The sequence below is a fragment of the Rousettus aegyptiacus genome, unplaced genomic scaffold, assembly GCF_014176215.1.
Source record: "Rousettus aegyptiacus isolate mRouAeg1 unplaced genomic scaffold, mRouAeg1.p scaffold_m13_p_4, whole genome shotgun sequence".
NCBI lineage: Eukaryota > Metazoa > Chordata > Mammalia > Chiroptera > Pteropodidae > Rousettus > Rousettus aegyptiacus.
The window spans coordinates 160193771-160220628 of NW_023416307.1; the positions used below are offsets into that span (position 1 = coordinate 160193771).

Here is a 26858-nt window from a genome sequence, read left to right on the forward strand (position 1 = left end):
CTCAAGCCACTGGCTTCTTCGCAGCTGCCGTCGGTCTGTGTTTTTCCCCCAGCAGAGGGTGCAAAATATTAAACTTCAAACTACTGTGTAAACGGATATTAAAGTCATGCTCATTTACAAACTCGGAAAAAAGGAAAAAGGAAGCGCTCTTAGCTGCTCGTGGAGCCTGCCTCGGTTATGATGGAGGCCATTAGCCGGTACCGCCCCGCTGAACAATGGGCCCCGCGGTCAGTATCGCTGAGGAGGAAACTACCTGCACGGGGGGGGGGGGGGGGGACTGCCCAAAACCAGGGCCAGCATGAGGACGGCCGGTCACGAAGGGAGCCAAGCTCAGATCTGCCAAGGGCGCAGAGCACGGCGAACACGGAAGCGCCCTTCGGTTTCTGGGATGACGACCACGGCACGTCCCAGGGGAGCGGTGGCTAAATTAAATCATGCGGCTCTAGGGCTGCCGTGTCCTCCTCTAAGCGTCTCTGCAGACTGAACAGTGGGCGGCGCTCCACCCCCCCGCCTGGACGCATGGCCTCTGCCCCAAGTTGTGAGTGCCCCTCGCGGACTCAGTGCACGAACCCACCCTCCGACCGCGGGCCTCTGGGCCTAGACACTTGGCTTTCTTTTCTCCGACCTGACGTCAGCGTCACGATCACAGCAAAGGCTTGCGATGTGCTTACGCGGCGGGGCTTGCTCCCCTGTGCGGCTGCCACCACCGTGAGCACCCCTTCCCTGGGTAACTGCTGTGTCTTTGTCCCCAGAGTCAACACGCACGGCACGGGCTGAGGCGAGGAGCCAGGTCTAGCCAGACCCATGACGGGGAGCACAGGCATCCAGCCAAGCCCGCGAAGTCAAACCACAGGTGAATAAATCATGACTTTAAGCCCGCGGTCCGTAACCTTTGCAGTACCGAGGATGGGCGCTCCTGTGAGCATCTAAGGACTGAGGATCTGAGGCGGAGCTCAGGCGCTGACGCTGGTGCTGGGGAGCGGCTGCAGACAGAGACGAAGCTTCGCTCGCTGGTCCGCAGCTCACCTCCTGCTGTGCGGCCCGGGTCCTAACAGGCCATGGATCAGTAACAGTCTGTGGCCCGGGGGATTGGGGCGCCCTGCTCTAAGCCACTGAGTGTTGGGTGATTTGTTACAAAGCGCTGCTGTGATGCCAGTTAACCCTGACACCAGAATCCACCCTTTCTTGACAGAAATTGTCCTATACACAATACATTGTTCCATTTATTTAATATGAAAAATAATTATAGACCGAAAATTATATCTAGGTATTGAGGATAGAAAATGAAAACAAAAACACAGTACCCGCCTTTCGAAGGGCTCACACAAGCTCAACGTGGCAGAAGCTTGCACGTGGTGAAGGCCACGTGAAATGACCCGAGAGAACGTGGTCCGTCCCATGTGACAGAGGGTGTGGCCCTGAGGTCAAACCTGCATTTCATCACCAGTGCAGCCTGGATGATGGAGACGTACCATGCAGACATTTCTCATGCAAATGCAGACCAATTCGTGACGTTTCAACAGATACGACCCGTGTACCTACTTCATGCACGGAATCCCGTGCCAGGTGACTGCGACAGACAGCATTGGAAGGCTAAAACAAGCTCACCGTAAAAATTATAAATACTGTGCAGGCAAGGTATAAGCAGTCCCTGAACTAAAAAATTTACTAGGGCTTTACACATGGCTCCAATTCGAGGCAGACAATAATGAATATGCAGCGTCAAGTTCTGAATGTGCTATGAGGGTTTAGAGCAAGGAAGCATCTGGAAATGTTCAATAAAAAAAATAATTTTAAAGATTTTACAACAGAGGGCCAGAGGCCCTTCCATTTTTTGAAGCTTCTAGGATATTAAAAGTCTTTCTAATGCCAAAAGTAGGCTGTAAAGGTGTGGTACAGTTATGTTTTATGTTTCCCAAACTATGCCAATTATGCAAACTCACAAAAGCAACAGCTATGAAAACTTCACAAATTTAGCCATCATATTAAAAAGCACACATGTGGTGTCCCATGGAAATGAGACAGAGATTAGTGGCCCGGCTCATCCTGGTGGCCGGGGGCTGCGGCCGGCGGGGTGTGGAAAGCTGGGCTATGGCCCCTGGGCCGGGGTCTGCACCGAGCGATCATGGAAGGAACCGTCGGAGGCTGCCGCCCTCGCTCTGCCTCCTCGCTCAGGTCAGCATGCGCCCCGTGAGCCAGCACTGCTGACTATGACGAGGCTGCCAGTGACGTGTGTCTTTGGGAAAGGAAACCCGAGGCGGCTCGGACTGCCGTGTGGTCTGTGAGCGTGCAGAGGACAGGCCACAACACCCACCGGGGTCCCCAAACAAAAACGATGGCGGTACAAGCTCTTGTCAGGTATGCTGTGCGAAAAGCAGAACAAAAAAAACCACCAAATTATTACCAAAAACATACCGAGTGAACAGCATGATCCCTGCTGGCCGAGCAAAGTGACCTTGTGACAAAGAACTCGAAGCCAGGAGGAGGAGGGCGCGCTCGGGGGTGGAGGGCTCCCCATCCCTGCGCAGGCCTGGGAATCTCATGACAGTGACAACGGTCACTCCGCAGAAACACGCACTATCGGGGCCACTGCGCCCTGACACTCGACACTCCCATGCCCCGATCTGGGGGACGTTCGCAGAGGTGACCAGGCTGACCCCACAGCGCCGAGGGGACCTGGGTGCAGAGGTCGGGCGTCTCTGCCGCTGCGACCTGCAGCCGCGGAGCTCTGATCTCAGGTGAGGAAGCCGTGGGGGGCGGGGGGCAAGGTCCTACTGCCCTGAGGGGTGCCCGGGTGCCGCGCTGCCGCCCATCCTCGGCCGGTTTGAGGAGCGAGGGTCCAGAGGACACCAGACCATGCTGCGGCTGCGTGTCCAGTCTCCCCAAGGTCACAACTCGTGGGGAGCGGGCACAGGTGGACGTCAGGGACCCTCCTAAGTGAAGAGGGGTCTCTGCACCCTCTGGGACTCCACTGTGTAGCGGAGGCAGCCGCTGACGGCCGAGCACCGGTCCATTGGGGTCGCCACACTGAGACGCGGCTGGGGTTGCAGGGGCTGGACGTCAATGGGAGGCCACATCTGTGGAACAATTAGCTGCTCCCCATCTGCGCCACGCAGCGCTCGCCGTGTGCTCGGCCTCTGCCAGCTGCACCAACAGCGCAGAGAACAGAGCCGCGGGGCCACGCTCAGCCTTCACCCCGACAGAGGCCCGGTCTCCCCAGAGACAACCACCTTCGGGCTCGAGACCTGGTTTCAAGAGCAGGCTCGGGGCTGACAGCTGGTAGAAAGGTGTCCCGCATGCCTGACGGGGCTGGCTGCGGGCCCCTGGGAAGGGCACTCCAGCTCCCTACCCCACAACTCCAGTGGGGCGCAGACCCCCCACTGCCGTGCAGTGGCCGACAGAACCACGGAGGGCCCAGCAACAGGCTGTTTCGGGGAACGGGAGGACAACACATGTGGGCTTGGCTGCTGACGGACGCCTGCAGGGACTTCCGGCCCGGCCTCAGCTGTCACCTGGCTCCGGGACCTTACTTTCCTGGCAGCGTCCCAGCATGTGCAGTGGAGGAGCGGCCGCCAGGCCGACTCGCCAGCGGGGGGCGCGACTGAAGCCTGCCAATCACAGCGTCGGCTCTGCTGGGTCCGGAGACAGGCCGGTGAGTGCCACGGGGCATCGGCCTGGGCTTCGCTGGGACTGCGGGGTGGGGTTGGGCTCCTGCGGGCAGAGCTGAAGCTGCGAGGCCGTGAGCCCAGGGCTCAGCGCTCGGGCGGCAGAGGCACGAGGGACGAGAGGGACAGCGCTGCCGCGGCATGGCCCCCGGCTGTGCCTGAAGCCGGGGCTGGCTCTGGGGTTCTCGCTTCCGTGACCAACACACTGTCCTGTTCGTTTGCTATCTACCCACGGTTTCGTCTGCAAGGTGTTCCAACTCTGATGGTGTCCTAACGAAAAACAGTGGAATGTAATGTGGAGGAATCTGTAACGTCACAGTCAGTGGCAAATGTGTTGGCCTGAAGGTGGGGTCTGGGGTGACAGAGAGGTGACTGACTTAAATGAATCTGCTGTGAGTCAGCTACAATTTGCTTCAAATGAGCGAGAAATGGAGAGAGGCATGGTGGATTATAAGAATGTTGAATGGAGAAATGGGGACATTCTCGACCAATGTATTCTACGTGCCCATTAAAATGTGTGGGGCCCCCTGGGCCTCTGCTCTAGGTAGCTCGGCCCTGCAGCCAGCAGAGGTGACAGAGGGAAGGGCATCATGCAAGCAGAGGTGCCCTGCTCACGCACATGCCCGGGAGCTCCTCTGGCCACCATGGCCGAAGACGGACCCAGAGAGAGACGGGAGCCCTCCCCGCGTCCCATCTGCGGGCTCTCGGCTCCGTGCAGCGAGCAGATACTGGAGAGGCGGCACAGGCCCCGTCTCCTATACTTAATGCCCAGAACACTTCCCGACTCACACAGCCCAGACGCCGCTGCCCACGTTCTGCCCTCAGCCCACCTACTTGCTCAAGTTAAGGGCAGTCAGACCAAGTGGATTTCTGGTTTCCAGGATAAAATGTTCTACCACGAGCCAGAAACCATTTTAGAAGTCGCCCACTACTTTCCCATGAGTCCTGTAAGCAAACGGATGAGCTACACAGAGCAACGCATGCTTCTTACTGCCACTGTGGCAAGTGAACACTGCTATCCAAGTAGAAAACGATGTGTCAGGAAAACAGGGCTTTAACACAGACGTTCATATTTACGAGTCTGTACTCTGGGTGGAGATAAAGGATACACGGACTGTAACAGGAACATCTCTAAATCGCAAGCGTTCTCGTAATACCACTCAGCCTGCATCCCACAGACAAGCAGCCGCTGCTTTCCTTCTGGAAATGGGGCTTTGCTTTTGCACGGGCAGGTCTCAGAGATGACAGGGTCCTGACTGCGCCTTCCTCGTTCCAGCTCAGCCTCCGGAGAGCTGTGTGCGTTTACGGAGGCTGCTTCTGCTCCGAGGGGCTCTGATCACTGGGAGCGAGGCTCACAGGAAAGGTGCGTGAGCCGGGGAAGCGGTGGCGGCACGCCTGGTGCAGGCGACTCAGGGCGCTCTCCAGACCTGGGGTGCTCTCCGCCAAAGCTCAAACCCAGACGACTGTGTAGCCCCCAACAGCTTCGGGCAACATATGCCGGCTCTGAGAAGCTGCCACCTCTCCCTGCTCAAAGTTAATGAGCTGCATTTTCGATGCAAGAACTCTCTCAAAGGGCAGTGGGCAAAGCAGATGAGCAGTTGGGGAGGAGCAGATTTAGCTTCAGAGAGTCATCAGCGAGTCCCCCAGCCACTCGTCTAAGAGCCCTGCCATCACTCTGCAAATGCGCAGTGTGGAAGCTGCTCCCCAAGGAAAAGACACCAAAATGAATGCGTGCGCTAATTAAGAAAACCACCAAACGCACGCGTGTGTGCGGGAGAGCGAGGGCGTGAGCGCTTGTGCGATCACGCTGTTCTTTAGTGGACGTTAACTGCCCACAGCATGTTAGATCACTCCGGGATCCAGGACACAGATTGTGAGCAGTCTCCAACAGCAAACGTACAGCGTGAATCAAAGGAAGGGCACTGGCAAGGGGAAACGGTGAAATCTACTCAGGAACGCTGTGCTCACCTATTTCATACAGGAAAAAAAATCGATTTCACCAAGTCAAAATTTATAATAAGCTAAAAAACAAAAGCACTGCTTGTGTAATACACCTCAAATAAACTATTAGATTGAATGCTTTTAACTGTCACCCCAAGACTTACACAGAAATTGAGGACACCGGATGCCTGTGCGGAGGCAGAGCGCCGTCCAGGGATGGTCACGGCTTGCGATGGCCGTGGGACCGGGCAGCTGCCCTGCTCTTGCTCCCATGCTAGGCTGGGGCCGTCTCGAAATTCTTCATGGTCTGCTCTGTGACCTTGGGTTCTGTGAGTGCTGCAGGGGGTGGGGGTGAGCGCTGGGCAGAGACGTGTGCAGGCTGCGCTCCTGGCCTTGGCGACACCGTCACTGGGCGTCTGGGAGCCCTGACTGCACAGACCTCTGGCCACCTGCCCACCGCAGAGCGCTCAGCCAGACCCTCAGGGCCCACGGCCAGGAACACAGAGCTGGGCTCGGATGCCAGTGTCCCTCAGAATGAGAATTCACTCAAAGCACTGAGAGAGCAATGGCAGAGGCAGAAATGACAATGACAGAGCATCCTTCTCATCTGCCACCGCACCCTCGATGAGCCAGCCAGCCCCAGGAGTGAGGACGGCGGAAAGGACGGGGAGCACGCAGCGGGCAGCCCGCACCCCTCGCTCTGCAGAGCCAGACGCCTCCTAATGCACCAGGAAAACCATGCAGGTCCTGCGGGGACCACACCAGCATGGCAAGGGCAGCCAGCGAGCACCACGGGGGGCCTGCCGCTGCGGTGGCAACGAGATGCCCGTGCGCCAGAAGCTGGAAGACACAAAGCATGCAATTCCGGGCCTTCTGCCTGTGAGCTGAACGAGTCGACGTTTGCATTTAAAACTAGCGCTGCACAACATAGAGACACAGGGTGAAGTCCGTACCAAAAATGAACATTCCTAAGTCTCCTTTACTAGGACTGATGTCAAACGGCAAACGGAAACATGACGACAACTCGAGAGCGAGGTGGCGGGAAAAGGAAAACGCTTTACTTACGAGCACAGCTTCGTTCTGCGTTTTGAGCAAGGGCCCCTCCGTTTCCTCCCCGCTGCGCACAGATGCTCGGTGGCCACGGGCTGCGTAGACTGCACTGGCCATCGCGGGGATGGCGTCTCTCTCCAGTCAGCTGAGTAACATTTTCCCAATCCTCCGCCTTCCTTCTGTTATGTTTGCCCTTCTAAGGATCCTGAGGATATAAAAGCGAGAAATAGCCCTGAAGAGACTTGGCTAGTGATCAAAGTAGTTGCCCCAAATACTTCAAGGACTGCCGACCTTTGATAGAATACCACACTCTCTGCCAGTGGCACTTCTATTCGTGTGACCCGCTAACCCCTGACTGCATGTGATCTCTACTGTGTGCGCGTAACTCACAGAACGTCTCACTTGCGCACGGTCCTGCTGCTTTCGTAACTGCACACCTGCCTCGGTGGTTCCAGTTCCTGTCTCTGGGGTATCGGTCACACAATCATGTTGCGGACTGCAATTCCTAAACTTCCAGACCTACCCTGAAGTCTCACGCACATTCTCACTGTCACCAGAGAGCAACCCTGTTAATTGGCGTCACACTTAGTTACTTAAGTAGTCGTCTCGAATGGCTGACTGGGGAGGCTGACGGTGTCAGCTTTGACTTCTAAGCTGTCTGCGCCCTTCTCCGAGTCGTTCTGGAGTCTGTGATAACAGTGATTAATGGTTTGAAGACGATCAAGAATCACCTTGAGTCTCTTCTAATCCTATCTTTAAACCAGTTTGTACGGTAGGGTCATTTCATAATAACCGAAGAAACAATGGAAAGGTAGTGTATGTGAAAACGTATTTGGAAATGGCATCATCTTGGCCAAAAGATTCAAGAAGGGAAGCCGGAAGCCATCGGTCATTGTTTTGAACTTTAAACACATTTTGGATATGCTGACTGTGCCCCGCAGCCCCTGGACTTGGTTGAGAGAGAATGCACTGGCGCAATGTGCCTCACTCAGGGTCTGTGGGCTGTGAATAAAAGTGTGTGAACGATGAACACTTGTAACTACAGGTTGTAATGTCTAACCCCTAAAACTACACTGACACAAAGAAGTATTTCATCAGAATAAGTGTTTTGCAGTTTTCTGCCTTGCTTAATGACATGGTGCGCACCTAGCAGGATGGCAAGGGGCAGTATATTTACTCCATCGCAGTCGGCCCAAATGGCTACTAATTTAGTACCTGCCTACCCAGTCAACTAACAGTCCAATGAGACAAAAAAGAGGGATCACACACTGAAAGCCAGCATTGACCTTGGAACAACTAAGAAGCGTTTGCTGGGGCATCAGGAACAAATTACTACAAAGTCAGTAGCTTAAAAAGGGAGGCCAGACGTCTAAAATCAAAGTGTCCACAGGGTCATTTCCTTCCAAGTGACTCAGAGCTGTTCCACCCGTCTCCTCACTTCAGGTGGCTTCTGGCAGTCCCTGGTGAGTCCTGGTGTGCAGCTGTGCAACGCCAACCCCAGCCTCCTTCCCCCCACGGCCATCTTTCCTCCATGTCTGTCTTTCTATGTGTCTTCACAGGGCTCTCTCTTTCTGGATATCTATGTCCAATTGCCCTCCTTGTAAAAGGGCAGTAGCAATAGACTTCGGCCCACCCTAATTTGTAAGACCTTGCCTTAATTATTTACACCTGCAAAGACCCTATTTCCACAGGTATCTTGCGGGTTACAACTTTGACATGTTTTGGGAGGACACAGTTCAACCCACAACACATCTCGAACTTAGCTGCGGATGAATCAAATGGCGGTTAAAACAACGCTGGCGCCCCAGAGATCCCTAACTAATCCACAGATGAGAAGCTGGGCACCTAGATATCTTAAGTCCTCCAGGTGATTCTAATATGTAGCGAAACTTCAGAACGACTAAAGCTCTCAGTTATCTAAGCATCTGGCATAATACTGTTCTGAGGAGAAAAATCTCTTTTCCTTTAATTATTGTTAAAAAAAAAAAATCAAAGCTAAACCATCTAAATGAATAGCATATAATCAAAAATAACTAGAAAACTTACACTTGCCTCATGTTCATCTGATGAAGTGAATGTGCACTATGTGCTGGGACATAAGAGGTCAGCCGGTGGCCACTAGGACCGTAGAATCGGCTGCTTCTCCTGTAACCTTGGGAGGGAGGGACGGGCCCTGTGCTCTGGCTATTGTGAAGAGGTCTGGAAATCACCCTCTCCAAGACACCTAGTTATTAGCAACGGTGGCGACACATCCTTCTCTTTGTACAGGTCGAGTGGCCACAGTGAGAAGTTCCACAACATGACAGAATTCATGACTTTGTGTTATTCTGTACCTGGCTTCTCATACCGATGCTACGTCACGTTGTTAAAGCAGCATTTCAAAGGAGGAAACTGGCTGAAATGTAAAACAGTTCGTTATGTTGACTTTTTCAAAGTTTGAAAGACCCATTTGGCACAGATGCCCATCACTGCTGCCAAATACTATCTGCCATGCTGCCTAGTGGCTCGTTACGGCCTGATGATGATGACTAAACCAAATGAACTCCTGAACTCCTCCTTGTCTGTCTTAGTCTTCTATGCAATGCTTTCTGTTTAGCATATATTCTCCCTCAACTAACTTTTTATCATTTACACTGAATGTTTGTGTACCCCCAGAATTCGTATGTTGAAATTGTAACTCCCAACATGGTAGGATTTGTGCTCTTGAAAGACGAGATTAGAGTGCTAGCTAGTTCTCTCTGTCCTCTGCCCCATGAGGGTACCAGAAGACCCCATCTGTGAACCAGGAGGTGGCCCTTCACCGAAACCCAGCCCTCTGTCCTCCGACTTCTGGCCTCCAGAATGAAAAACGAATGCCTGTTGTGGAAGCCGCCCCGTCTAGTAGCCTGAGCTGACAGTCATAACTTTCATTCTCTACATTTCCTCTGAGATACTTTTTCTGCTGATACCAGCCATCCTCGATTCATAAAGTTTTTGTTTTCAGTCTCACTTGCCCTGCGATGCCAATACTATGGACAAAAGAAGCACGTAAGTCGTCGCTGAACTGGAAGCCTGTATTGCCTGCATCAGTGGCTGGGCCCTCACGTGAAGTCACTTAGCATGCGGGGCCACTGGCTTCCGACTCAGGGCTGGGGACTCCAAACAGCCTCACTTCCTCCATGGGTCACAACAGCCTCACGCCTGCCCAAGGGAACCGCTGGCTGAGAGCACCTACTCACGCACACCTTCCCCTCCAACTTGCCACCTTGTCAGTCTGCTGCTACCTCAGCTCTCTGTGAAATCTACATTCAGAAACTGGTTGGGAGGAGCCAGCAGTTCCTGGTCAAAAGGAGACGACAGGCGCCAGGTAGCTGCTGTCTCAGCTCTGCCACCAGTGACCCAGGAAAGTTACATGACCTTTCCGTGCCCTCGTCTCTTCTGTGGAGGACATTGATGTTTAGGAAGATGCACTCTGGGTTACTCACTGTGAACCTAGAAGAGACGATTCTAAGTTAACTTCTACAATCTCATAGCTATTTAAGTAATTCCAACATTGTCTTTTAACTTCCATTAACTTATATTCCTAAAGCCTGGGATGTCTCAGCTGGCTCACATTAGCACAGAAGGCGTGGACCACGTGCTGGATCTTCCAGCCCGGCTGTGCAGCAGCACGGGCCCCCAGCAAGCTCAGGAGAAGGGCGGAGTCTTGGGCCTCACCGCACCTGCTGATGCAGTCTGTATCCTCACCAGACTCCCAGCGGCAGATACGTTCAGGTTTTAGAAGTGCCAGAGTAGATGGGTAATAAAGACGCTTAAACGCACAGGGATGCACATGGAGCAGAAATTCTGGCATTAGACTCCTGGATTCGAGGCCAAGCCTGATCTCTACAGCTGTGCAATCTTGGAAGGGAGAGCTTCCAAATACAAGGAATCACTTTTCTGGTAATAAAAAACATAGTTAAAACATGTCACACAGGTACACCTGGAAAGTAATAACGAGTGTGACAGCAGAGCCAGTATAGACAGGAAGTTCAGCAAACGTCCCCTGAGGCGGAAATAAATAAGACACCAGAGTCGCATCTGGTCTGCAGCCTGAGCCAGGCCTGGCCTTTCCAGAATTCTCCAGTTCGACCCATTCTCCAGGAAAGGGCAGAACTTGCTTGAGTAAGGACATTCCATGGACAATTTGATTTGGATGCTACAGTTCTTTAGTCTCAATCAAAACACCTGTCAGGACCCCTCTCACCTGGCCCTCAGCACTGTAGATGAGGACTCTATAAACTCCACAACCAGACGTGAGCTAGGGCTTTGGGACAGGAACGTGGAGACGTCCTTAGCACCTGGCTTCCCACCCATGTGAATGGAAGGACTGTAGGCCACTTCTTATAGAAATAGATATGTTTAACTTAGCAACTTGGCTGCATTCCAAGTTATGCTTTTACCTATAAATGTCAGTCTGTGGGTTTAGCAGACATTTTTCTTCCTTTCCTTCAGCTACGAATAAATGGGCAAACAAATAACTGTTATGTGGTGTCGGCAGCATGAAATAGCTTCTATATTCCTTCTAAGAGAGGGTGTTCTAATAATGGGAAGATGATGTCACACTTTAAAGTGCTTTGATATAAAAGGTGCCATATAAAAAGGAAGTTATTATTCTTAGTTACAATACCCTGGGAAAAAAAAAAAAACAACTTGCCATCTATATGGCTGCTGAAACTTAACTGCAGAATTGCTTATAAGGCTACAATCGGTTGAGGCCAAATTCAATAAAAACTCCATCCGGCATTCACATTGAGAAGACCCACATGTGCTTTTAAATTTTTTTTTTTTTTTTTAATTTCCTGGGCTTCCGGCCCAGAAACTGGATGGGGATTTTATTTAAACCTGCTCTTGTGTATCAACTTTTGGTAAATATAAGGTTTTTAGTTGACTCACATTATGCTTTACATTTTGAGCAAAGGGAGGAAATAAAGTGATACATATCTCTCTAAATACATGCATTTACACACCTCTTACCTGTTCTGACTGTGAAACCGTGGCTCACACCAAATGATCATCATCACTCCTACAAATTTCAGATGCTCCCACCTCCTGCTCTGCTTCCACTGCAACCACAGATTCGAAAGTCCATTAAATCCCTTTCAGCACTAATCAGCCTTCGGCAGCACAGGCAAGGCAATCTCGAGTTTGGAGATGACTAATTACTTGGCCAGGCGGTGAGAGTTTAGGTTTAGATTCCTCTCTAATGCAAAGAAGCTTCTTTCCCATCTTCCCCTGTCATTTTGCTGCAGGGCCAGCTCCCGCCCTTGATGAAAATGCTCTTCCCTTCTCATTAGACAAGGTATATGTGTATGTGCTGGAAGGGAAGTGCATTAGGAGACCTCACCCTGAAAGTATGGAGAGAAGAGGTGCTCCTGGGATGGATGAGCCATGGCAAGAACTACCTGCTGGGTGCAAGGCACAAGCACTGTCTGCATGGAGTTTTCCCAGTTCCTTCCAGGACTGTGTTCCGCCCAATAAAGCATTTCGCCACACTCAGGGGGGTTGGCAACATGTCCCCAGATTGCAAGCAAAAAGATTATTTACAGCTACTAATAACAAGGAAACGACCATAAACCACCTTTCCACACCTATGCTGTTTTTCTCCTTCGCTAAGTAGAGACTTTAAGGAGCCCAAATTTATGGCAATTTAATTCTGAGGGAAGAAGGCACATTATTTTTATTTACTGTAGTGAGCTCTACCTATCCTTGCCTCCCCCTCTTTAAAACCTAAATCACCCCAAGATTTTTTCCCAATCCTGCCATTCCTGTTACAAAGAAGTTTCCTGACAAAGTGTGAGGGAGGACAAAGTAGCCCAAATCATGCCGTGGCCCAGGCCCCCGCTGCGTGCTCCCGGGAGACGGCGCCCCTGCTGAGGTATTTGGGGCACTCCGTGCTCAGGCCTTGGCAGCAGGTCCCGCCTGGCGGCGCGGAGGCCCGGGCCTTGCACAGCGGCCGCACCGTGGGGGTCCGCACCCACCCGGGGGCTGCGCAAGGGCACGAGTTCCCGCGGTGCTGAAGGAGAATGAGGGGGCGCAGTCACAACAGCCACTCCCCTGCCAGGCCCTCAAAGGTCGCCTGTCACGCTGCTGCCCTTCACGAGCGCTGCATCCCGCGACAGCCATCAAGGAACAGGTGGAGAGAGGCCCGGGCGGGAAACCTTCACGCCTCACTGACTAGACCTTTTACTACACACTTACGGCACATTTTAATAACTTTGACCCCAAGAAGGAACATACCTGTCGAGAAACCCTCTTGGCCACCTGGGCCAGCCACTGACCAGAGCCCCGAGCCGGCACTGACAGGTTGCTGACAGGTCGCTGACAACGCCGCGCCCGCACCACCCTCCCGCAACGCTCCTGCCACCGAGGAGCCCGCCCTTTTAAAGCGTATGCGGTTCCACTTCAACCAATGGGCTGACCTGGCCAGCCAATTGGAGCTGAGCAGCCATACCTCATTTTCATCTATGAGGACCAATCAGAGTGGCCGCATAACAGCCAATCAGGACAGTGCTATTTGGACCAATCAAACTCTAGAAATTTGGATTCCTCATTTGCATATAAACGGACCAATCCGGGACCATGGCTGGCATTTTCTCCACCTAAGCTGCCTCCTACTTGTCTACAAGAAAAGCATCTTTTCCCCGCTCCAGGATGTGTTTCCCTGGCTCGCAAAGTTGACTAAAGTTTCTCTTTTTACAGTACCCCACGATGCGGATGCCTGTTGGCATTAGATTGGTGGTCAACTTGTTGACAAAAAGACAAGCAATTGTACAATTCAATCCTAATGTCAATTTTACTCACAAGGACTATTAGACTGAACACAGCAACAGACATGTAAACATGCATATAGGCACAAAAACTATTTTTCCTGAACGACCATCCTTCCCGCAATGCCTCCTGAAGGTCATTTCAGTCCTGCCCACTCCATGTGTGTCTCTGCAGCTGCAGAGTTAGATTCCAGTGCACGTCTGCAGAATTCAATCAGCTGGTCCAGCTATGGCTAGGTGGGTCGCCTCCTGGCTCACTGACCAGCGAAGCTGCATTGAACCACTTCTGCAGTTAGTACCCGCACTTTAAGCCAGGGCTGAGGACTCCACGAGCCTCCATTCAAGTCCCGGTTCTTCGGCCAGTGTGGGGGTGTTTAGGGGATAAAAGTGGGAAGACCTACCTGACTGTCCTTGCCGGGAGAATGCACTCCCGCTTCATCTCATAACTACTTGGAGCTCGAGGCAAATTAATTTCTGCCTCACCAAGAAAGGGGACAATCACAGATCCAGGGCTTCCCTGGGGAGAAACCAAGAAGTAACTCAAATTGCGAGGCCCGCTACTAGGAACACAGCGCGCCCTTAATAAGGGCTCCCTCTAGTACTGAAGCTGCAGTCTGGGCACCTGTGGGCCTTCGATTCCTGATTCCTACGTTAAACCCCGCGCTCCAGGCCAGCAGGGCGCACAAAAGGCCACCCGGCAGCTGCACGCAACCTGCCGCCATCCTGCGCTGCTGCCCAGGGCTCTGCAGAGCCGACCGCACGTGCGCGTGCGGGACGTGGGAGCGGAGGGTGGAGTCCAGCGGGGCACGGGCGAGGGGGCGGGGTGGGGTCGGGGTCTGGTGGGGCGTGGGCCCAGGAGGGAGAGGGGCCAGGGACCGGGTCCCGCGGCGCATGGGGGCGGGGCGGGCGGGGTCGAGCGGGGCGTGGGGGCGAGGGGCGTGGGGGCGTGGGAGCGGGGCCGTGGGGCCGGGGGGGCGGGGTCCAGCGGGACGTGGGCGCGGAGGGCGGAGTCCGGCGGGGCGTGGGCGTGGGGCCGGGGGGAGGGCCGAGGGCGTGGGCGCGGGGGGCGGGGTCCGGCGGGGCGCGGGGCCCCGTTGGCTGCGCGGCCGCGCGCCCGCCCCTCCTGCCCGCCGTCCCTCCCCCGGGCCGCGCGGAGCGGCGGAGGCACCGGCAGCAGCGCCGCGGCGGCCGCAGTCGCTCGGTCCGGAGCGCGTGTGGCCGGCGGGCGGGCGCCGCTGCTCGCCGGGGACGCCGTGCTCCGGGAAGGGCGCAGGCGGCCGCGGGCCGGCGGGGCAGTGCTGCGAGCCGCGGGGCCAGGTAGGTCGCGCCTCCGGGGACGGGAGCGGGCCGCGTCCGGGGCCGCCTGGGCGCCCCGGCTCGTCGGCCCCGGGGCGCCGAAGTTCACTTGCGGAGGCGCCGCCGGCCGAGGGGACGCGGCTTCTCCGGCGACGTGCGCTGCGCGGGCTGCGCTCCCGTCCGCGCGCGGCGGGGTCGGGCCGGCGCGGGGGGGAGGCCCGCTGGGCCCTCGGAGCGGGGTCCGGTGGAAGTTAGGGGGGAAGTCGCGCACCCTCGGGGCGCGGAGGAGGGAGGCCGGGTCCCTGGTCGCGGCGGACGCGCCCGCGGAGCCCCCTTCCGGCGCCGGGAAGCAGGTGAAGTGGTCGCCCCTGGAGTGCAAGTTTTCCGAGCTGCGGTTTCTTTGCAGTTTCAAAGCTGCAGCCGGGGACGGAATCCCTGTCGCGTTTAATTGCCAGGTTTTCTCTGATGGGCTGTGGTCCGGTTTTCCGAGGCTCGGACCCGGGTCCCCGCCGCTTGTCCGTCTTCTGCGGAGCCCCGCAGCGCTCGCCACGCAGGTCACAGACTCCCCAGCCGCAGCCGCGCCGGGACCGGCCTCGCTCGCCTGACACGGACGACGGACGGCCTCTGGGCTCCGCCGGTGCCGGCTCCGCGCGGCTGGCCAGCCCGGTCGCCTTCCCTGTATTGCGTTTGCTTATTGGTTTGCATCCAGGAGATGCCCCCGTAGCAGTAATTTAATAACAGCAGTGCCCGCTCCGGCGACAAGAGCCAGTCTCCCTTCTGAGCACTGGGGAGGGGTGGCCAGTCTGGTCACCTCAAACTGAGATGTAGGCAACAGAGCAGCAGACCCGAGATACCTGGTGTGCACGGGGGAGGTCAGAAACCTCGGCTCCTATGGCGAGTATCTAAATCCAGAAATAATTTAAAATGATTAAGCAAGAGAAAAAAATAAGAGAGATCGCGCTGAGCTGGGGTTTGTCTGCCCCCGCGGAGATGCATATCGCACTAGCTGGAAAAGAATCCTGATCTGTAAATAGATTAAAGACAGGAATTAATCAGAACAATGAGTCAGACCACTTCAGAGATTGAAAGGAGTAATTGCCTTTGAAAGCGCTATTATGTCTGATACAAAGTCAAGTGTGTTGCTTTTGCTTTGCTAGCTCTGTTTGGTAACAGGAGCTGACTTTGGCTGCCATAAGCTGGCATCGAGGTTGTGGTTTTAATCCTTTGCAGGTCCAGGGACTAGGGAGGACATTGCAGGTTAATGTTCACAACTGTCTGAGCAACGTCTGTAAAGTGCCATGTTCGTGCCGCTGGTTCCATGGGACAGGTTCACGTAAATGATGCGAAGAAGAGGTCTGAGGGGCTCTGCCTCGTGGCGAGGAGAGGCGAGCTTCACGCCGCGAGCTGCAGGAACGACTGGCCTCTGCACCCTTGCTTGAAGCGAGTTGAGAGCCATCAGGGGTCTGAGGACCCCTGATGGGTCAGCATCGTTGCCGCACTTCTGGTAGATGGGTAGCAAGGTGGAAGGCTCACGCGTGGCCGCCCCTCGGGGGATGCGCAGCTGGGACGCCCCGCGGCTGACGGGTTTGCAGGTGGTGGCTCCAGGCAGAGTCCCACTCCCTCTGAGCTGCATGGTCAGCCCGAGGGCACGGAGGCTTTAAGGTCGTTTCTCCAGAAGTCTAACTTTTAAACATCCCTCACCACACAGCCACTTAGCCCAAGTGTTCCTTGAAGTGGCCACCAAGCCACCGATGGGACAAAAGTGCTGAGCAGTTTCAGCTGGAGCAGAGGTTGGCCGCGGACGAGCCGTGGCCTTCCTGCTGCCGATGCATGTTGCTTTCTCGCTGTCGCGTTTCACGTGTGCCTAGTCAGTGCACGCGAGCAGCCTCTGGGCTCTGCCGGCGACACTCTTTCTTTTGGAAATTTCCAGCTTCTCCTCCCGTGCTCAGTGCACGCCTTCCAGCTTTGCTCTTCCCGCGAGATCTAAGTGTCCCCCGTAGGTGTTCGTCAGCTCTCAGGATGCTTTGCGCTGGAATAGCGTGACGGTGTCATCGTCCCCTTCCCCGGCGCCAGGTCCGCACCCCGCGGCAGTGCCCCCCCCCCCCCCGCGTTCCTGTCGCCGCTTAGCGAGTTAGCGGCGCGTTGGTTCTGTGAGCTGGGAGCTGGTCAGGCGGGGGGGGGGGGTGCGGGGGGTGGGGTGCGGGGGGGGACGGCGCCGTGCGTGTCGCTCGCTCCCTCCGACTGGCCATCGCCTCCAGGCCGCCTCTGAGCCTTCTGGTCCCGGGGAGTCACTCCGGGTCTTTGGTGGTGAGCGTTTCGGCGTTTCGGAGGCGCCCCTTGGTTCTGCACCTGTCGGTGGCGCAGTGCTGGTGACTCTCCGGCTGGGTGGCCGTGCGCAGAGGACATCCTTCCTGCAAAGGAGTTGCACAGCCACAGCGTGGGGCCACCGAATCGTCTAACTTAGCAGATTTTTTTTTTTTAAATAGAGCGGTAACAGCTCAGTTTCAGACCTAATTTGAATAAAAATGTCAGAAATGGATCGAGTGTGCTAGCTGGTGTTCGGTGTTTAGCCCTCGTCCCCCTCAGTCCGCCCCCACCCATCTGTCTCCTGCACCCACCAGAGCATTTCTTCAGCAAACTTGCCGCGGGGGTGGGGGGATGTGCACTGCTCCCTGGTCGAACCTGTGCCGAGATCCAAGGCACGGTGTTTCATTTCCCCTTTTTTATGTACGTGTTATAAACAAGAAATAAGGGTTTGTAATGGAAGTACTGGCAGAACTTTATAGCATCTCAAACAGCTCTGCTACTTGGAGTGTAAATATTTGTGGAATCTTTACTGTGTAAGAAGCTGCCTTGCAAAAAGGGAGAAAAAATGCCTGTTTTAATGAGTAGGATAAGTAGTTGGGACGGCATGCATACTCCTCCTCGCGGACGCGGGCGTCCTGGGGGCCGGCAGCCCCCTGAGGGGCCCTGCGCCTGGGCCGTGTGCGTCCGCCCGTTTGCTCTCCTGGGTCGCCGACGTGGCTTGCCCCCCCCTCCCCCCGCTCGGAGGTCATGAGGCCAGCGCTGTAATTCACAGACCCCTGCGGTTCTGTCGCTCAGCCCGACGCTGCTTGCTCTGAAGGGCGAGTTCTCGGGGCCACCGCCGCCGTGGCTCCGGTGCGTTATTTCGGGAACTAGCACGAGCTAGATAGACCTCGTGCATCCTTTGTTTCCGATTCCAAAATATTTCTCGACTTGGCCCCCTCCCTGATGACCACGCACGTTGTCCGGGTCCCTGCCTTCCCTCCTGGGGCAGCGGGCCTGGCCCACATCGCCGCGCAGCCCCAGGCCAGTATTTTTAAGTGTCAGTTGTCAGTCGGTTGGTATTTCTCAGCGCTTAGACGGCTGGCTGCTGCGCTCAGAACTACAAACAGCGTTACCTGCAGAGCCAGGTAGGACTCAGCCGCTGCCCCTGCCCCGCATACACCTGCTCATGCCACGCCCCCGGGGGCGGGAGCTCCCTGGGCTTTCCTGTCTGCCTTCTTGTTTACCTCCCTCCTGCCTTAGGGCCCGTCCAGGCCCTTTCCTGGTGCCCCTTCCTGCCTGGACCCGCAGCACCTGCACACACGCGCACACACACCCCACCGCCGCTCATCCCCAGCTCGTCCATAATCCAAATGCCCTGTGACAGAGGCAGGGCCCTGCACCTCGCGGTCAGTGCTCCGGCCGCCCTTCCTGCCCCTCCCCCGCAGCACAACCTGGACTCAGAAGGTCGCTCGCCGACCCCTGCTTGCTCTGTGCGCATCCCCTGACTGCTGCCGCGTGGGCTCTCGCTCCTGCAGCGCGGCCCCCAGCACGAGACGGGGCTCACTGCGGGGCGAGCCCAGCCCACGAGGACCCTGCTGCGGGGCCGCGGAGCGTGAGGCCGGTGACCGGAGCCGGGAAGGCGTGCCCGTGCGTCTTCTGCAGCTGACGGCCGGAGCGTTCTCTCGGTGGCCAGCACTCAGACCTCCGGGGACCCACCAGTTCACACCCTCGGTCAGCGCGGGGGTCAGCACCCCCGAGCAGTGCCGTCCTCGGTGACCTCCTCCTCCCGTCACACGCACCGTGGCCCCCCAGGCACGTGGCGCCAGTGGCCTTTGCCACCATCCTCTCTCTCTGTCTCCGTGACAGTCGCCTGGTTCAAAGCACAGGGACGTCCGTTGGGGTTTTCACGCGCCGGCCCAGGTCCACACCCTCGGCCCCCTCTGCCTGTCCCGCCCACACGCAGCACGCGAGGACGTGGCCGCCACGCTCTGCCTGCTCCTGCCGCCCTGACGCGTGGAGCTGTGTCCGTCCACCGGCCAGACGCCTCGCGCCGCTGGACACCCACTGCCTGGAGCGAAGGGGCCGCCGCAGCCCGTGCCCAGGGCCCCCGCGCCCGCTCCGCCCGAGCTGCACCGTCACTCATTCCTGGACGACGCGGTGGCCACTCAGCCTCAGGGCCCCCCGCACCCCTCATTCCCCCCTCACCCTCCCCGCCGCTCCCGCGTTTCTGCCAGGCGGGCGCTTCCCTTCCTGCGCCGGCCGTCGGGCCGTCCCCGCCGTCTGCTCCGCGAGGGCCGCGCTGTCCTCCTGGGTGAGGTGCCCCTCCTCAGCCACGCGGGAGAGGGAGCGCGGGTCCAAGTTCAGTGCGCGTCGTGGAACCGGCCCACACCCGCCCTCCCCCGGCCTGCAGGGGAGCGCACGCGCACCGGGGTTCGGGGGACGCGCGGGAACCGCGTGTGGCAGGCTTTCCGCGGCGCGGCAGCCGGTCAGGCGAGCATCCCCCCCCCCCCCGACGTGAGGCCTGCGGGCGGCTCGGGGTTCCAGAGTCCCGCGTCCGCAGGCCTCCTTCTGTGCCGGCATTCCTCGTGCGTTCACAGGTGGCCTGCGCCCCTCTGAGGAGCCCCTGGTGCACGTCGCCGTGGGGACGAAGCGTTGGCATTTTAGAGACTGGACGTGGCACTCGGGGCTCTCGAGGGCCGTGGCTCTGGGCATCTGTGCTGATTCCGCAGGCAGCTGTGTGACCCTCAGCGCCGCCGGCCTCGGCAGGGTTCTGCGCCACCAGGGCAGGCCCAGCCGGGCGCTCCCTTGCACTTTCTGACTGAGGCACAGGCCGCCTTTGTCCCTTGCGTAGGGATAGTCGCTCCTGAAGATAACTTGGCACGTGGCGGGGGTCGGTCACGGCCGTCCCCCCAGCCGTCTACCCGCGGCCCGGCATGGCCGGCCGCCTCGCCCGCGCCGCTGCGTGTGCAGCAGCCTGGTCGCTGGCCGTGCACACGCCGGGGAGGTCGCCGGCTCCCTCCTCCCTTCCCGTGAGGCGGCGCCCGGGCCTGGCCTGCGCTTCACCCGAGTGACTCGGCTGCACGGGTTTGAAACTTGGGTCTCACAGGACACAGGTTTTCTCTCTTTCTCACTTCTTGTGCCGTGAAGTAAATATTTTCTCACGTCGGGTGGCAAGCTGCACGGCTTCGTTTAGTGCTGACGTATGGGGTTCTTATCTCGCAAGTACTAAGTCGGTTCCCTAGTACTTGGTGACAATGTTAGTCTTTAAAAAGCACAAAGGGTCTGTGCATGTGCTTCGGCCACATCCTGAAACAAAGCCACGTCGTCTGTGGAGGTGCTGGCAAGTGGCGAGCGCCTTCCCGTGTAGGAAATCCCGGGCTGTGAGCATTTGCACGCTCTCTTTAAGAGCGCCATGTTGTCTGTTGGCATGAATCGTTTTTGCTTTATGACTTCCATAGAAATATATTTTGTCGTTTTATAGAAATTACTTAATGGGTTTTTTTTCTGAATCTCAACTTTTTTATTCCACGATCATTAATACTCGTTTGTCATTCCACTTCCGTACACACACACAGTCCCCGAGATGAACATGAGACGAGGAAACGGAATTAGCCTACACCCGGCAGCCGAGGGGCGGGCGGGCGGGGCCACGGCAGCGTCCGGGCCACGCGTGGCCTCGCTGCCCTGTGGTCCGAAGCCAGTCGCCCCCCCCCCCCACCTTGCTCTCCCCTGCGCCTCCGTTTTGAGGGAGTGGGGAGTTCCCTCCTTGCCTTAGGTCCTTGTTTTTGAATTGACTTCCGTGCTGACCTCTAGTGGGGAAACGTTTTCAGCCGTCTCTGAAAAGATTACATGTATTTTTTCTGCAGAGTTATTTCGGGGATCGGGGAAGGCGACTGTGGAATTTATCCAGTTTGATTCTCGGAGCAGACGTCAGGAGAAGCCGGGCCCGGCCAGCTCTCCGGAGCGCGTGCGGAGACGGCCCGGGGCTGCCCGTCAGCCTGGGTCCCCTCACCCCGACCCCGGGCGCTGCCGGCGTCGAGCAGCACAGTGCCGCCGAGGTGGCGGTGCCGAGCTGGAGCCGCAGCCTGGGGCCCCGAGACGTGCGTGAGGGTGCCCGGGCTGGAGTGTGGGGGCGAGAGGCCACTGAAAGGCGGGGCCCCCCGCCACCGGGTCGTCCAGAGCCGGAAGCGGTGGGCAGTCGCGGGGGCGAGGCCACGCAGTCCCAGCGAAGCCAGCAGAGGCGTGGCGTGACGCGAGCGGCCCCGGCAGAAGCAGCGAGCACACCGCCCGCCGGAGTCACGTGCGGACTCGTCAGCAACGGCCTTAAGTCATTCCGCGCCGGGGTAGTTTACGCAGCAACGGCACACGCACCCGCCTGACTTAAAAGTTAGCGCGGGCGAGCGCCGTGCAGGCGTGCGGGCTTCCCCGCCTGCGTGTGAGCGCGTCGTCAGCTGGCCTCTGGGGGCCAGCGTGACTGACCCGCTGCCTGAGGGCACAGGGCGGGCAGCGGTGGGCCCGGCGTCCGTCCGTGCTGTGGCTGGACCGCGTGCCCGCTCCAGGGGCGTCCGGGGCGCCGCGGCGGGCGCCGTGTCCATCCCGCCCACGTTTGCCCCTGGCCACTCGCCCTTGGCGGGCACTCCCTTTGCGCAGGGGGCGTCTTCGCCAAGGCTGTGTTTGCATGTGGGTGGCGGCCCGTGCCAGTGCCTGGCAGACGCGTGGGCACCAAACCTGGCACCTCGTCCTGCTTCAGGACAGCGCCGGAGGGCCGTCCCTGCCCCGAGAGCCGTCGGGGGCCAACCACGGCCTCGCGTCAGGGGCCCCCTGCCTGTCCCTGCCCTGTGTCCTCCCGCCACCTCCCGGCTGCTGCTTTCGGGGGCAGCCCTCGGCAGACCTCCCTCATGCCAGCTCCTGCCCCTTGTCTGGGACACAGGCTCGTGCCAGCTGGCCGACACCCAGCGCCTTGAAAGCTCAGCGTTGTTGACTGTGCGTGAGCCGGGCCGGAGCCGGCGTGTCCGGGGCAGCCCACCCTTGCTCCACGTGCTGCTGGCGGGTGGTGGCCTGGGCCCGGGGGAGCTCGGCACACGCGCCCACCGGCCGGTGCGTCCCCGGTGACGGGCGTGCAGAGGCCAGCAGGGGTCGTCGCTCGTTAGTCCAGGCTCGCTTTCCTCTCTCCCGTGGCGGGAGGTGAACCTGGGAGCTGTGCTGCTCCTGGCGTCTGAGCCGAGGGAGGCAGGTGCCCCCCCTGCTGCTACGCACGTCACCCCCCCCCCCGCCCCCGGACTGGCAGAGGCCCGGGCCCGCCACTCGGGGAGGGCAGCATGGTGGCCGCACTCACTGCCAGTGTTCCACACTAAGGCAACCACCTACGCAGCTTCAGATTTTCTTCTAGAAGTTTCCAGGACACCCTCAGTTGGCATGATGGGGAGAGGTGGTCTGGTCTGCTGAATCCGACGACCTGACTTGTTCTCCCGAAGTCGTTGCCGACACCCCTCGGCGACTCGTCCCTCCTGTTTGCTCATCTCTGCCATGTTTCTGGTGCCGGAGGAGTGACCCGATTTCTGTGACCGAGAAGTTCGCGTCACCTGCACAGGTGGCCCTGGACGCCGTACGCTCGTTTTGAACCTGTTGTGACACTATTTGGTAGGTTTTAACTTCTCAAAGTACAGCCCCGAGGGAGGACGCCCTGGTCCCCAGCAGCCTGGGCCCGTGCGGGTGCTGCCCTTGCTCTGCCTGCCCCTCCAGGCCCACCTGCCAGTCAGCGTCGTGAGTGATCGGTGGACGGAGTCGTGGACGTGGGGCCGCCGTCGTCGTCCTCGTGATTGCAAGTTCCGCTTCACAGAGCCACAGCGCGGCAGCTGGGAGGAACAGGGTGTGGGTCACACCTTATTCGTTAAAAAAACCTGCGGAAACGTGCTTCCAGCATGACGTTTGCTCTGGACATACAGGTTTTTCACCTGTAGCGTTAAGTCACATGGAGCAGTTTACCTGCCTGCTGAAATCTCTATTCCAGGGATGATGACAGATGCTCCCGGGTCGTAGAGGGTGGTGGTCCGGGCGGGGACGGAACTAGAGAACCTGGTGCATGGTCGGCGTGGTGGGCAGACCCCGGCCGTCCCCCCACCCCCGAGCTGCAGACCCCGGCCGTCCCCCCACCCCCGAGCTGCAGACCCCGGCCGTCCCCCCACCCCCGAGCTGCAGACCCCGGCCGTCCCCCCACCCCCGAGCTGTGGGGACAGTGGCCGTGGCTGCGGGTGATTCAGAGATGGCTCCCCGTGCAGAGGCCGGTGTGCGTGGGCCGTGCGGACCCCATGCGCGTGAGGGCCGAGCACCGCGCACTGCGGTGTGCCGGGGCCCTGGCCGCCGTGCCCGCGACGCCGAGGGTGGCGCGTGTCCGGCGTTTCCGTTCTGCGTGAACTTTCTGGTGAGTGACGCTGCTCACCGTCGAGGCTTCCTGCCGGCAGGTGCTGAGCGAATGGCAGCCGCTGCTGATGTCCCAGCTGGGGACAGCCCCAGCCTGCGGGCAGGGCCAGGGCGCGGCCGCGCGCAGCGGCGCCTTCCTGGGTGTGGGTGTGCGGTCTGGCACATCGACGGCCGAGCGCCGTTTCCTCGCCAGCAGCACTAGCTCTGCGGCCAGCACTGGCCGGGACGCTCTGCTCCAGGCCCCTCGCGCTGGTGACACACGTCCTTCCTGCGAGGGGGCATCGGCCAGGCCGGCTGCCGCGTCCCGGGAAGTGGAAGGTCTCGCGTCGCGACCCCCATTGCCCTGCAGCACCCCCTCTCCACTGTCCTCGGTGTTGGACGACGCATGGCCTTTGCCGCAGGCCCGCCCCTGGAGCGGGAGGAAATGGGGTTCCAGCCCCCCGGCCGCTTGCACGCGGTTCGCAGGGGTCCGAGCTGGACGTCTCACGAGGCTCACGGACCGCGTGCATCAAACCACAAAAAGCCATCAATTAGCCTTGTCGTAAATCGTTCTGAAGTGAAAATGATGTGCCCAGCTATAAAACTCAGTTAATTTGTTAGAATCCCTGTGACAGCGTCTTAAAAAAGAGAAACAGAATCTTAACACCTGATGATTCGTGTGGGAACATCGAGTCAGTCAGCATATTTGTTTATCTCTTAGAAAGCTACATTTATTTTAAATCTATACATGTGCCTGAAACGTAGTAGCTACTGGACAGCTGCTAGTTTTAGGAAGTAATTAAGGGAACAGTGTTGACTGTGAATTGTACCTGGTTCTATTCCGAAAGCTTACCAGAACCGGGGACAGCCACGCCGCAGGCCGAGGTTCCAGCCAGCGCTGGGGTGTCTCTGTAATTTCTCAGGGTGTGAGTGGATGGACGCGGTGTGTCTGCCAAGTTTGCTTTTTTGCCAAGCGACGTTTTCAGGTCGACGTGTTTTTCCCAGTTCCACTATGGTCAGGACACGTGACGCCACTTGGCTGACCCGGGTGGGCGTCGGGAATGGGACCGGGGGGTGTGCTGCCGCTGCGCCCGCTGAGGGCCCCTCCCCCCACGTCCGCCGTCTGCCCCTGCCCTGGAGGTGGCGTTTGAGGTCCCGAGCGGCTCCACCGTCAGGTTCAGGGCTGTCCCCCGCTCCCCGTGGCCTTGTAGCGCTGTACCCCCTGTGACCTCCCTGGACCCATGCCGGGGCTCCGGGCTCCTGCGGGTGTCTGGGCCGCGCTCGACCCCTTGCATGTCCCTCTTCCCCAGAGAACTCCCGTCCCTGCTCCGTCACCAGGGGTCCCCAGTCTGTACCCTCGGCTGCCACCACCATTGCCACCTCAGGGTCTTGCTGCCCATCGAAGTGCAAGACCGCCTGGCCTTAAACTCAGCCCTGTTCCCAGACGAGGCTCTTTCTGCACTCCCTGTCTGCCTGTCTGTCTGGGGGATGCTTTCCTCACCCCTTGCACCCCGTCCCCTGGTTCCCTGTCCTGCCGATCAGGCCACACCAGCCAACCCGCCTTCACTGTTACACCTCTGTGACCGCAGCAGCCAACCCCCTGGCCCCTCCTCCTACCACCCTGCCTGGGACCACTGACTTTAGAGTCCATCCTCAGGCCATCTGCCCACCACCCCCAGGGGCTGTCTTTGCCTCTGGGGAGACATTTGGAGCAGAGGGCCACCGGACAGCTCAGGGCGCCCTGCGTGCCACAGCCACCGGACAGCTCGGGGCGCCCCGCGTGCCACGGCCACCTGATGGCTCAGGGTGCCCCACATGCCCACAGCACGTGGTCCCCCAGCTGCTGTCCTTGGCACCAGCGCTTCGCAGGCCTCACGCGGGGGCCCAATGCTTCGCGTCCTCCCTGTCAGGCCGTGTCGAGGCCGTGTGCGCAGCTGACGCAGCCCCATGACTCACACGATGTCGGGAGCGCCCCGTCAGGCCAGCGTGTGCTGAGGGGGAAATGCAAGCAGGCGCGCACTGGGTTAGTCCGGGCCACGGGCCCCGCCGTCCCGGGAGCAGGGCCGCCTGCGCACCCTGCAGTGACGAAGCCTGCGTCCAGGAGAAGGGAGACCGCGCTGACCAGCGGCCAGAGTCGTCTGTTTCCACGTCTGACGTTTAGTGGCTGCCCGGGTCCTTGCGGGACTCGCCAGAGCGGTGGGGAGCGTGGCGGCCACAGTGCAGGCCGGTACCCGCGAGCCAGTGGCAGTGTGGTCTCGGCACGGTGGACAGCGACGTGTCCACTCTCAGACGTCGTCGTTCTGTGAGTTGCACCCTGTGTCCAGACCAGGCAAACGATTCTTTGTAGGCCCAGATGACGATAAATCAGTTTTGCTCCCACAGAGCCTTCCCGTTAGAAAGTCAGGGGGGAGTTGCTGTACGTGGCACGTGGCCCCCGTGGCTCCTGCCCTCTGAAGACCCCGGCACCCCAACTAACCTGCCCCAAGGGCTTTCCAAAGTCTTCACCCCGGAGGGCGGGGGAGGGTCCCACAGCCACTGCCCTGAGCTCTGTGCAGCAAAGCGGCCCCTGCGTGCTGCACCGTCCCCTGCATGCGCTGCCCCCTGCCGTGCGTGCGCCGTCCCCTGCGTGCGACGCCCCCTGCGTGCGACGTCCCCTGCCGTGCGTGCGCCGCCCCCTGCGTGCGCCGCCCCCTGCCGTGCGTCGTCCCCTGCGTGCGACGCCCCCTGCGTGCGACGTCCCCTGCCATGCGTGCGACGCCCCTTGCGTGCGCCGCCCCCTGCCGTGCGTGCGCCAACCCCTGCGTGCGCCGTCCCCTGCATGCGCCGTCCCTGCGTGCGCCCCTCCCCCGGGACCACCTGCTCTCATGTGTCTGCGTCTCTGAGCTGCATCTGCTCCGGGCGCTGACGCGCGGGTCCCCGCGTGCTCACGCGCGTCCTCTGGTGGTTTGCGTCGGTATTAGCGGTCCGCCTCCATTTTTTGCACACGAACGCTCCTGTGTTAGCAGCTACACTTTGAAGTATACGTGTCAGACGTTGTTAGTTTCATTTATTTAAAATAGTGAAATCGTTAGATTTTAAGACAGCTCTTCAGTATTTCAAGGTGAGAGACAAAGGTTTTGCAAAGTTAAACGAGAGTTTTGATTTTATCGTGTGCCTTAAGATGGACTTATATTTAATGTACTTAAAATTTAATGATTGCGTTAGCATGTAATTTCTTTGCTACATCCTACAAAAGTCCTGTATCATCTCATGAGAGGTTTTGGGTCACATACAAATATAAAATTTAATTCAGCATGTTACTATACAGGATGGTCAATTATTTATGGTGTTTTACTCAGCTGCAAGCTGATTTCAGACTATAAGAGCTAATGTAATTTAAGCCACAAATGTCAGTCAGTGATTAAGTGTGTAGCTCGCAAGGACGCAACTG

At 58.3% G+C, this 26858-nt stretch overlaps 1 protein-coding gene and 1 long non-coding RNA gene across 3 annotated transcripts in view; one reads left to right on the forward strand and one right to left on the reverse strand.

Annotated features, from left to right (window-relative positions):
- Positions 1 to 13001, reverse strand: part of LOC107517423 — an 84476-nt gene extending 71475 nt beyond the window's left edge. Inside the window, exons 1-4 of one of the 2 annotated variants that reach the window (XR_004950522.1) lie at positions 12915 to 13001; positions 11652 to 11740; positions 10358 to 10574; positions 6672 to 6861 (exon numbers count right to left, since the gene is read on the reverse strand). This is a non-coding gene — a long non-coding RNA (uncharacterized LOC107517423). Of the gene's footprint in view, positions 1 to 6671; positions 6862 to 10357; positions 10575 to 11651; positions 12514 to 12914 lie in introns of those variants that run through there. The other variant, XR_001598510.2, reaches the window with a different exon arrangement.
- A 1603-nt stretch (positions 13002 to 14604) lies between these two features.
- LOC107517420 (contactin-3) overlaps positions 14605 to 26858 on the forward strand; it is a 103772-nt gene continuing 91518 nt past the window's right edge. Inside the window, exon 1 of the mRNA XM_016158114.2 lies at positions 14605 to 14761. The gene's annotated coding sequence lies outside the window, so the exon portion shown is untranslated. The remainder of the gene's footprint in view (positions 14762 to 26858) is intronic.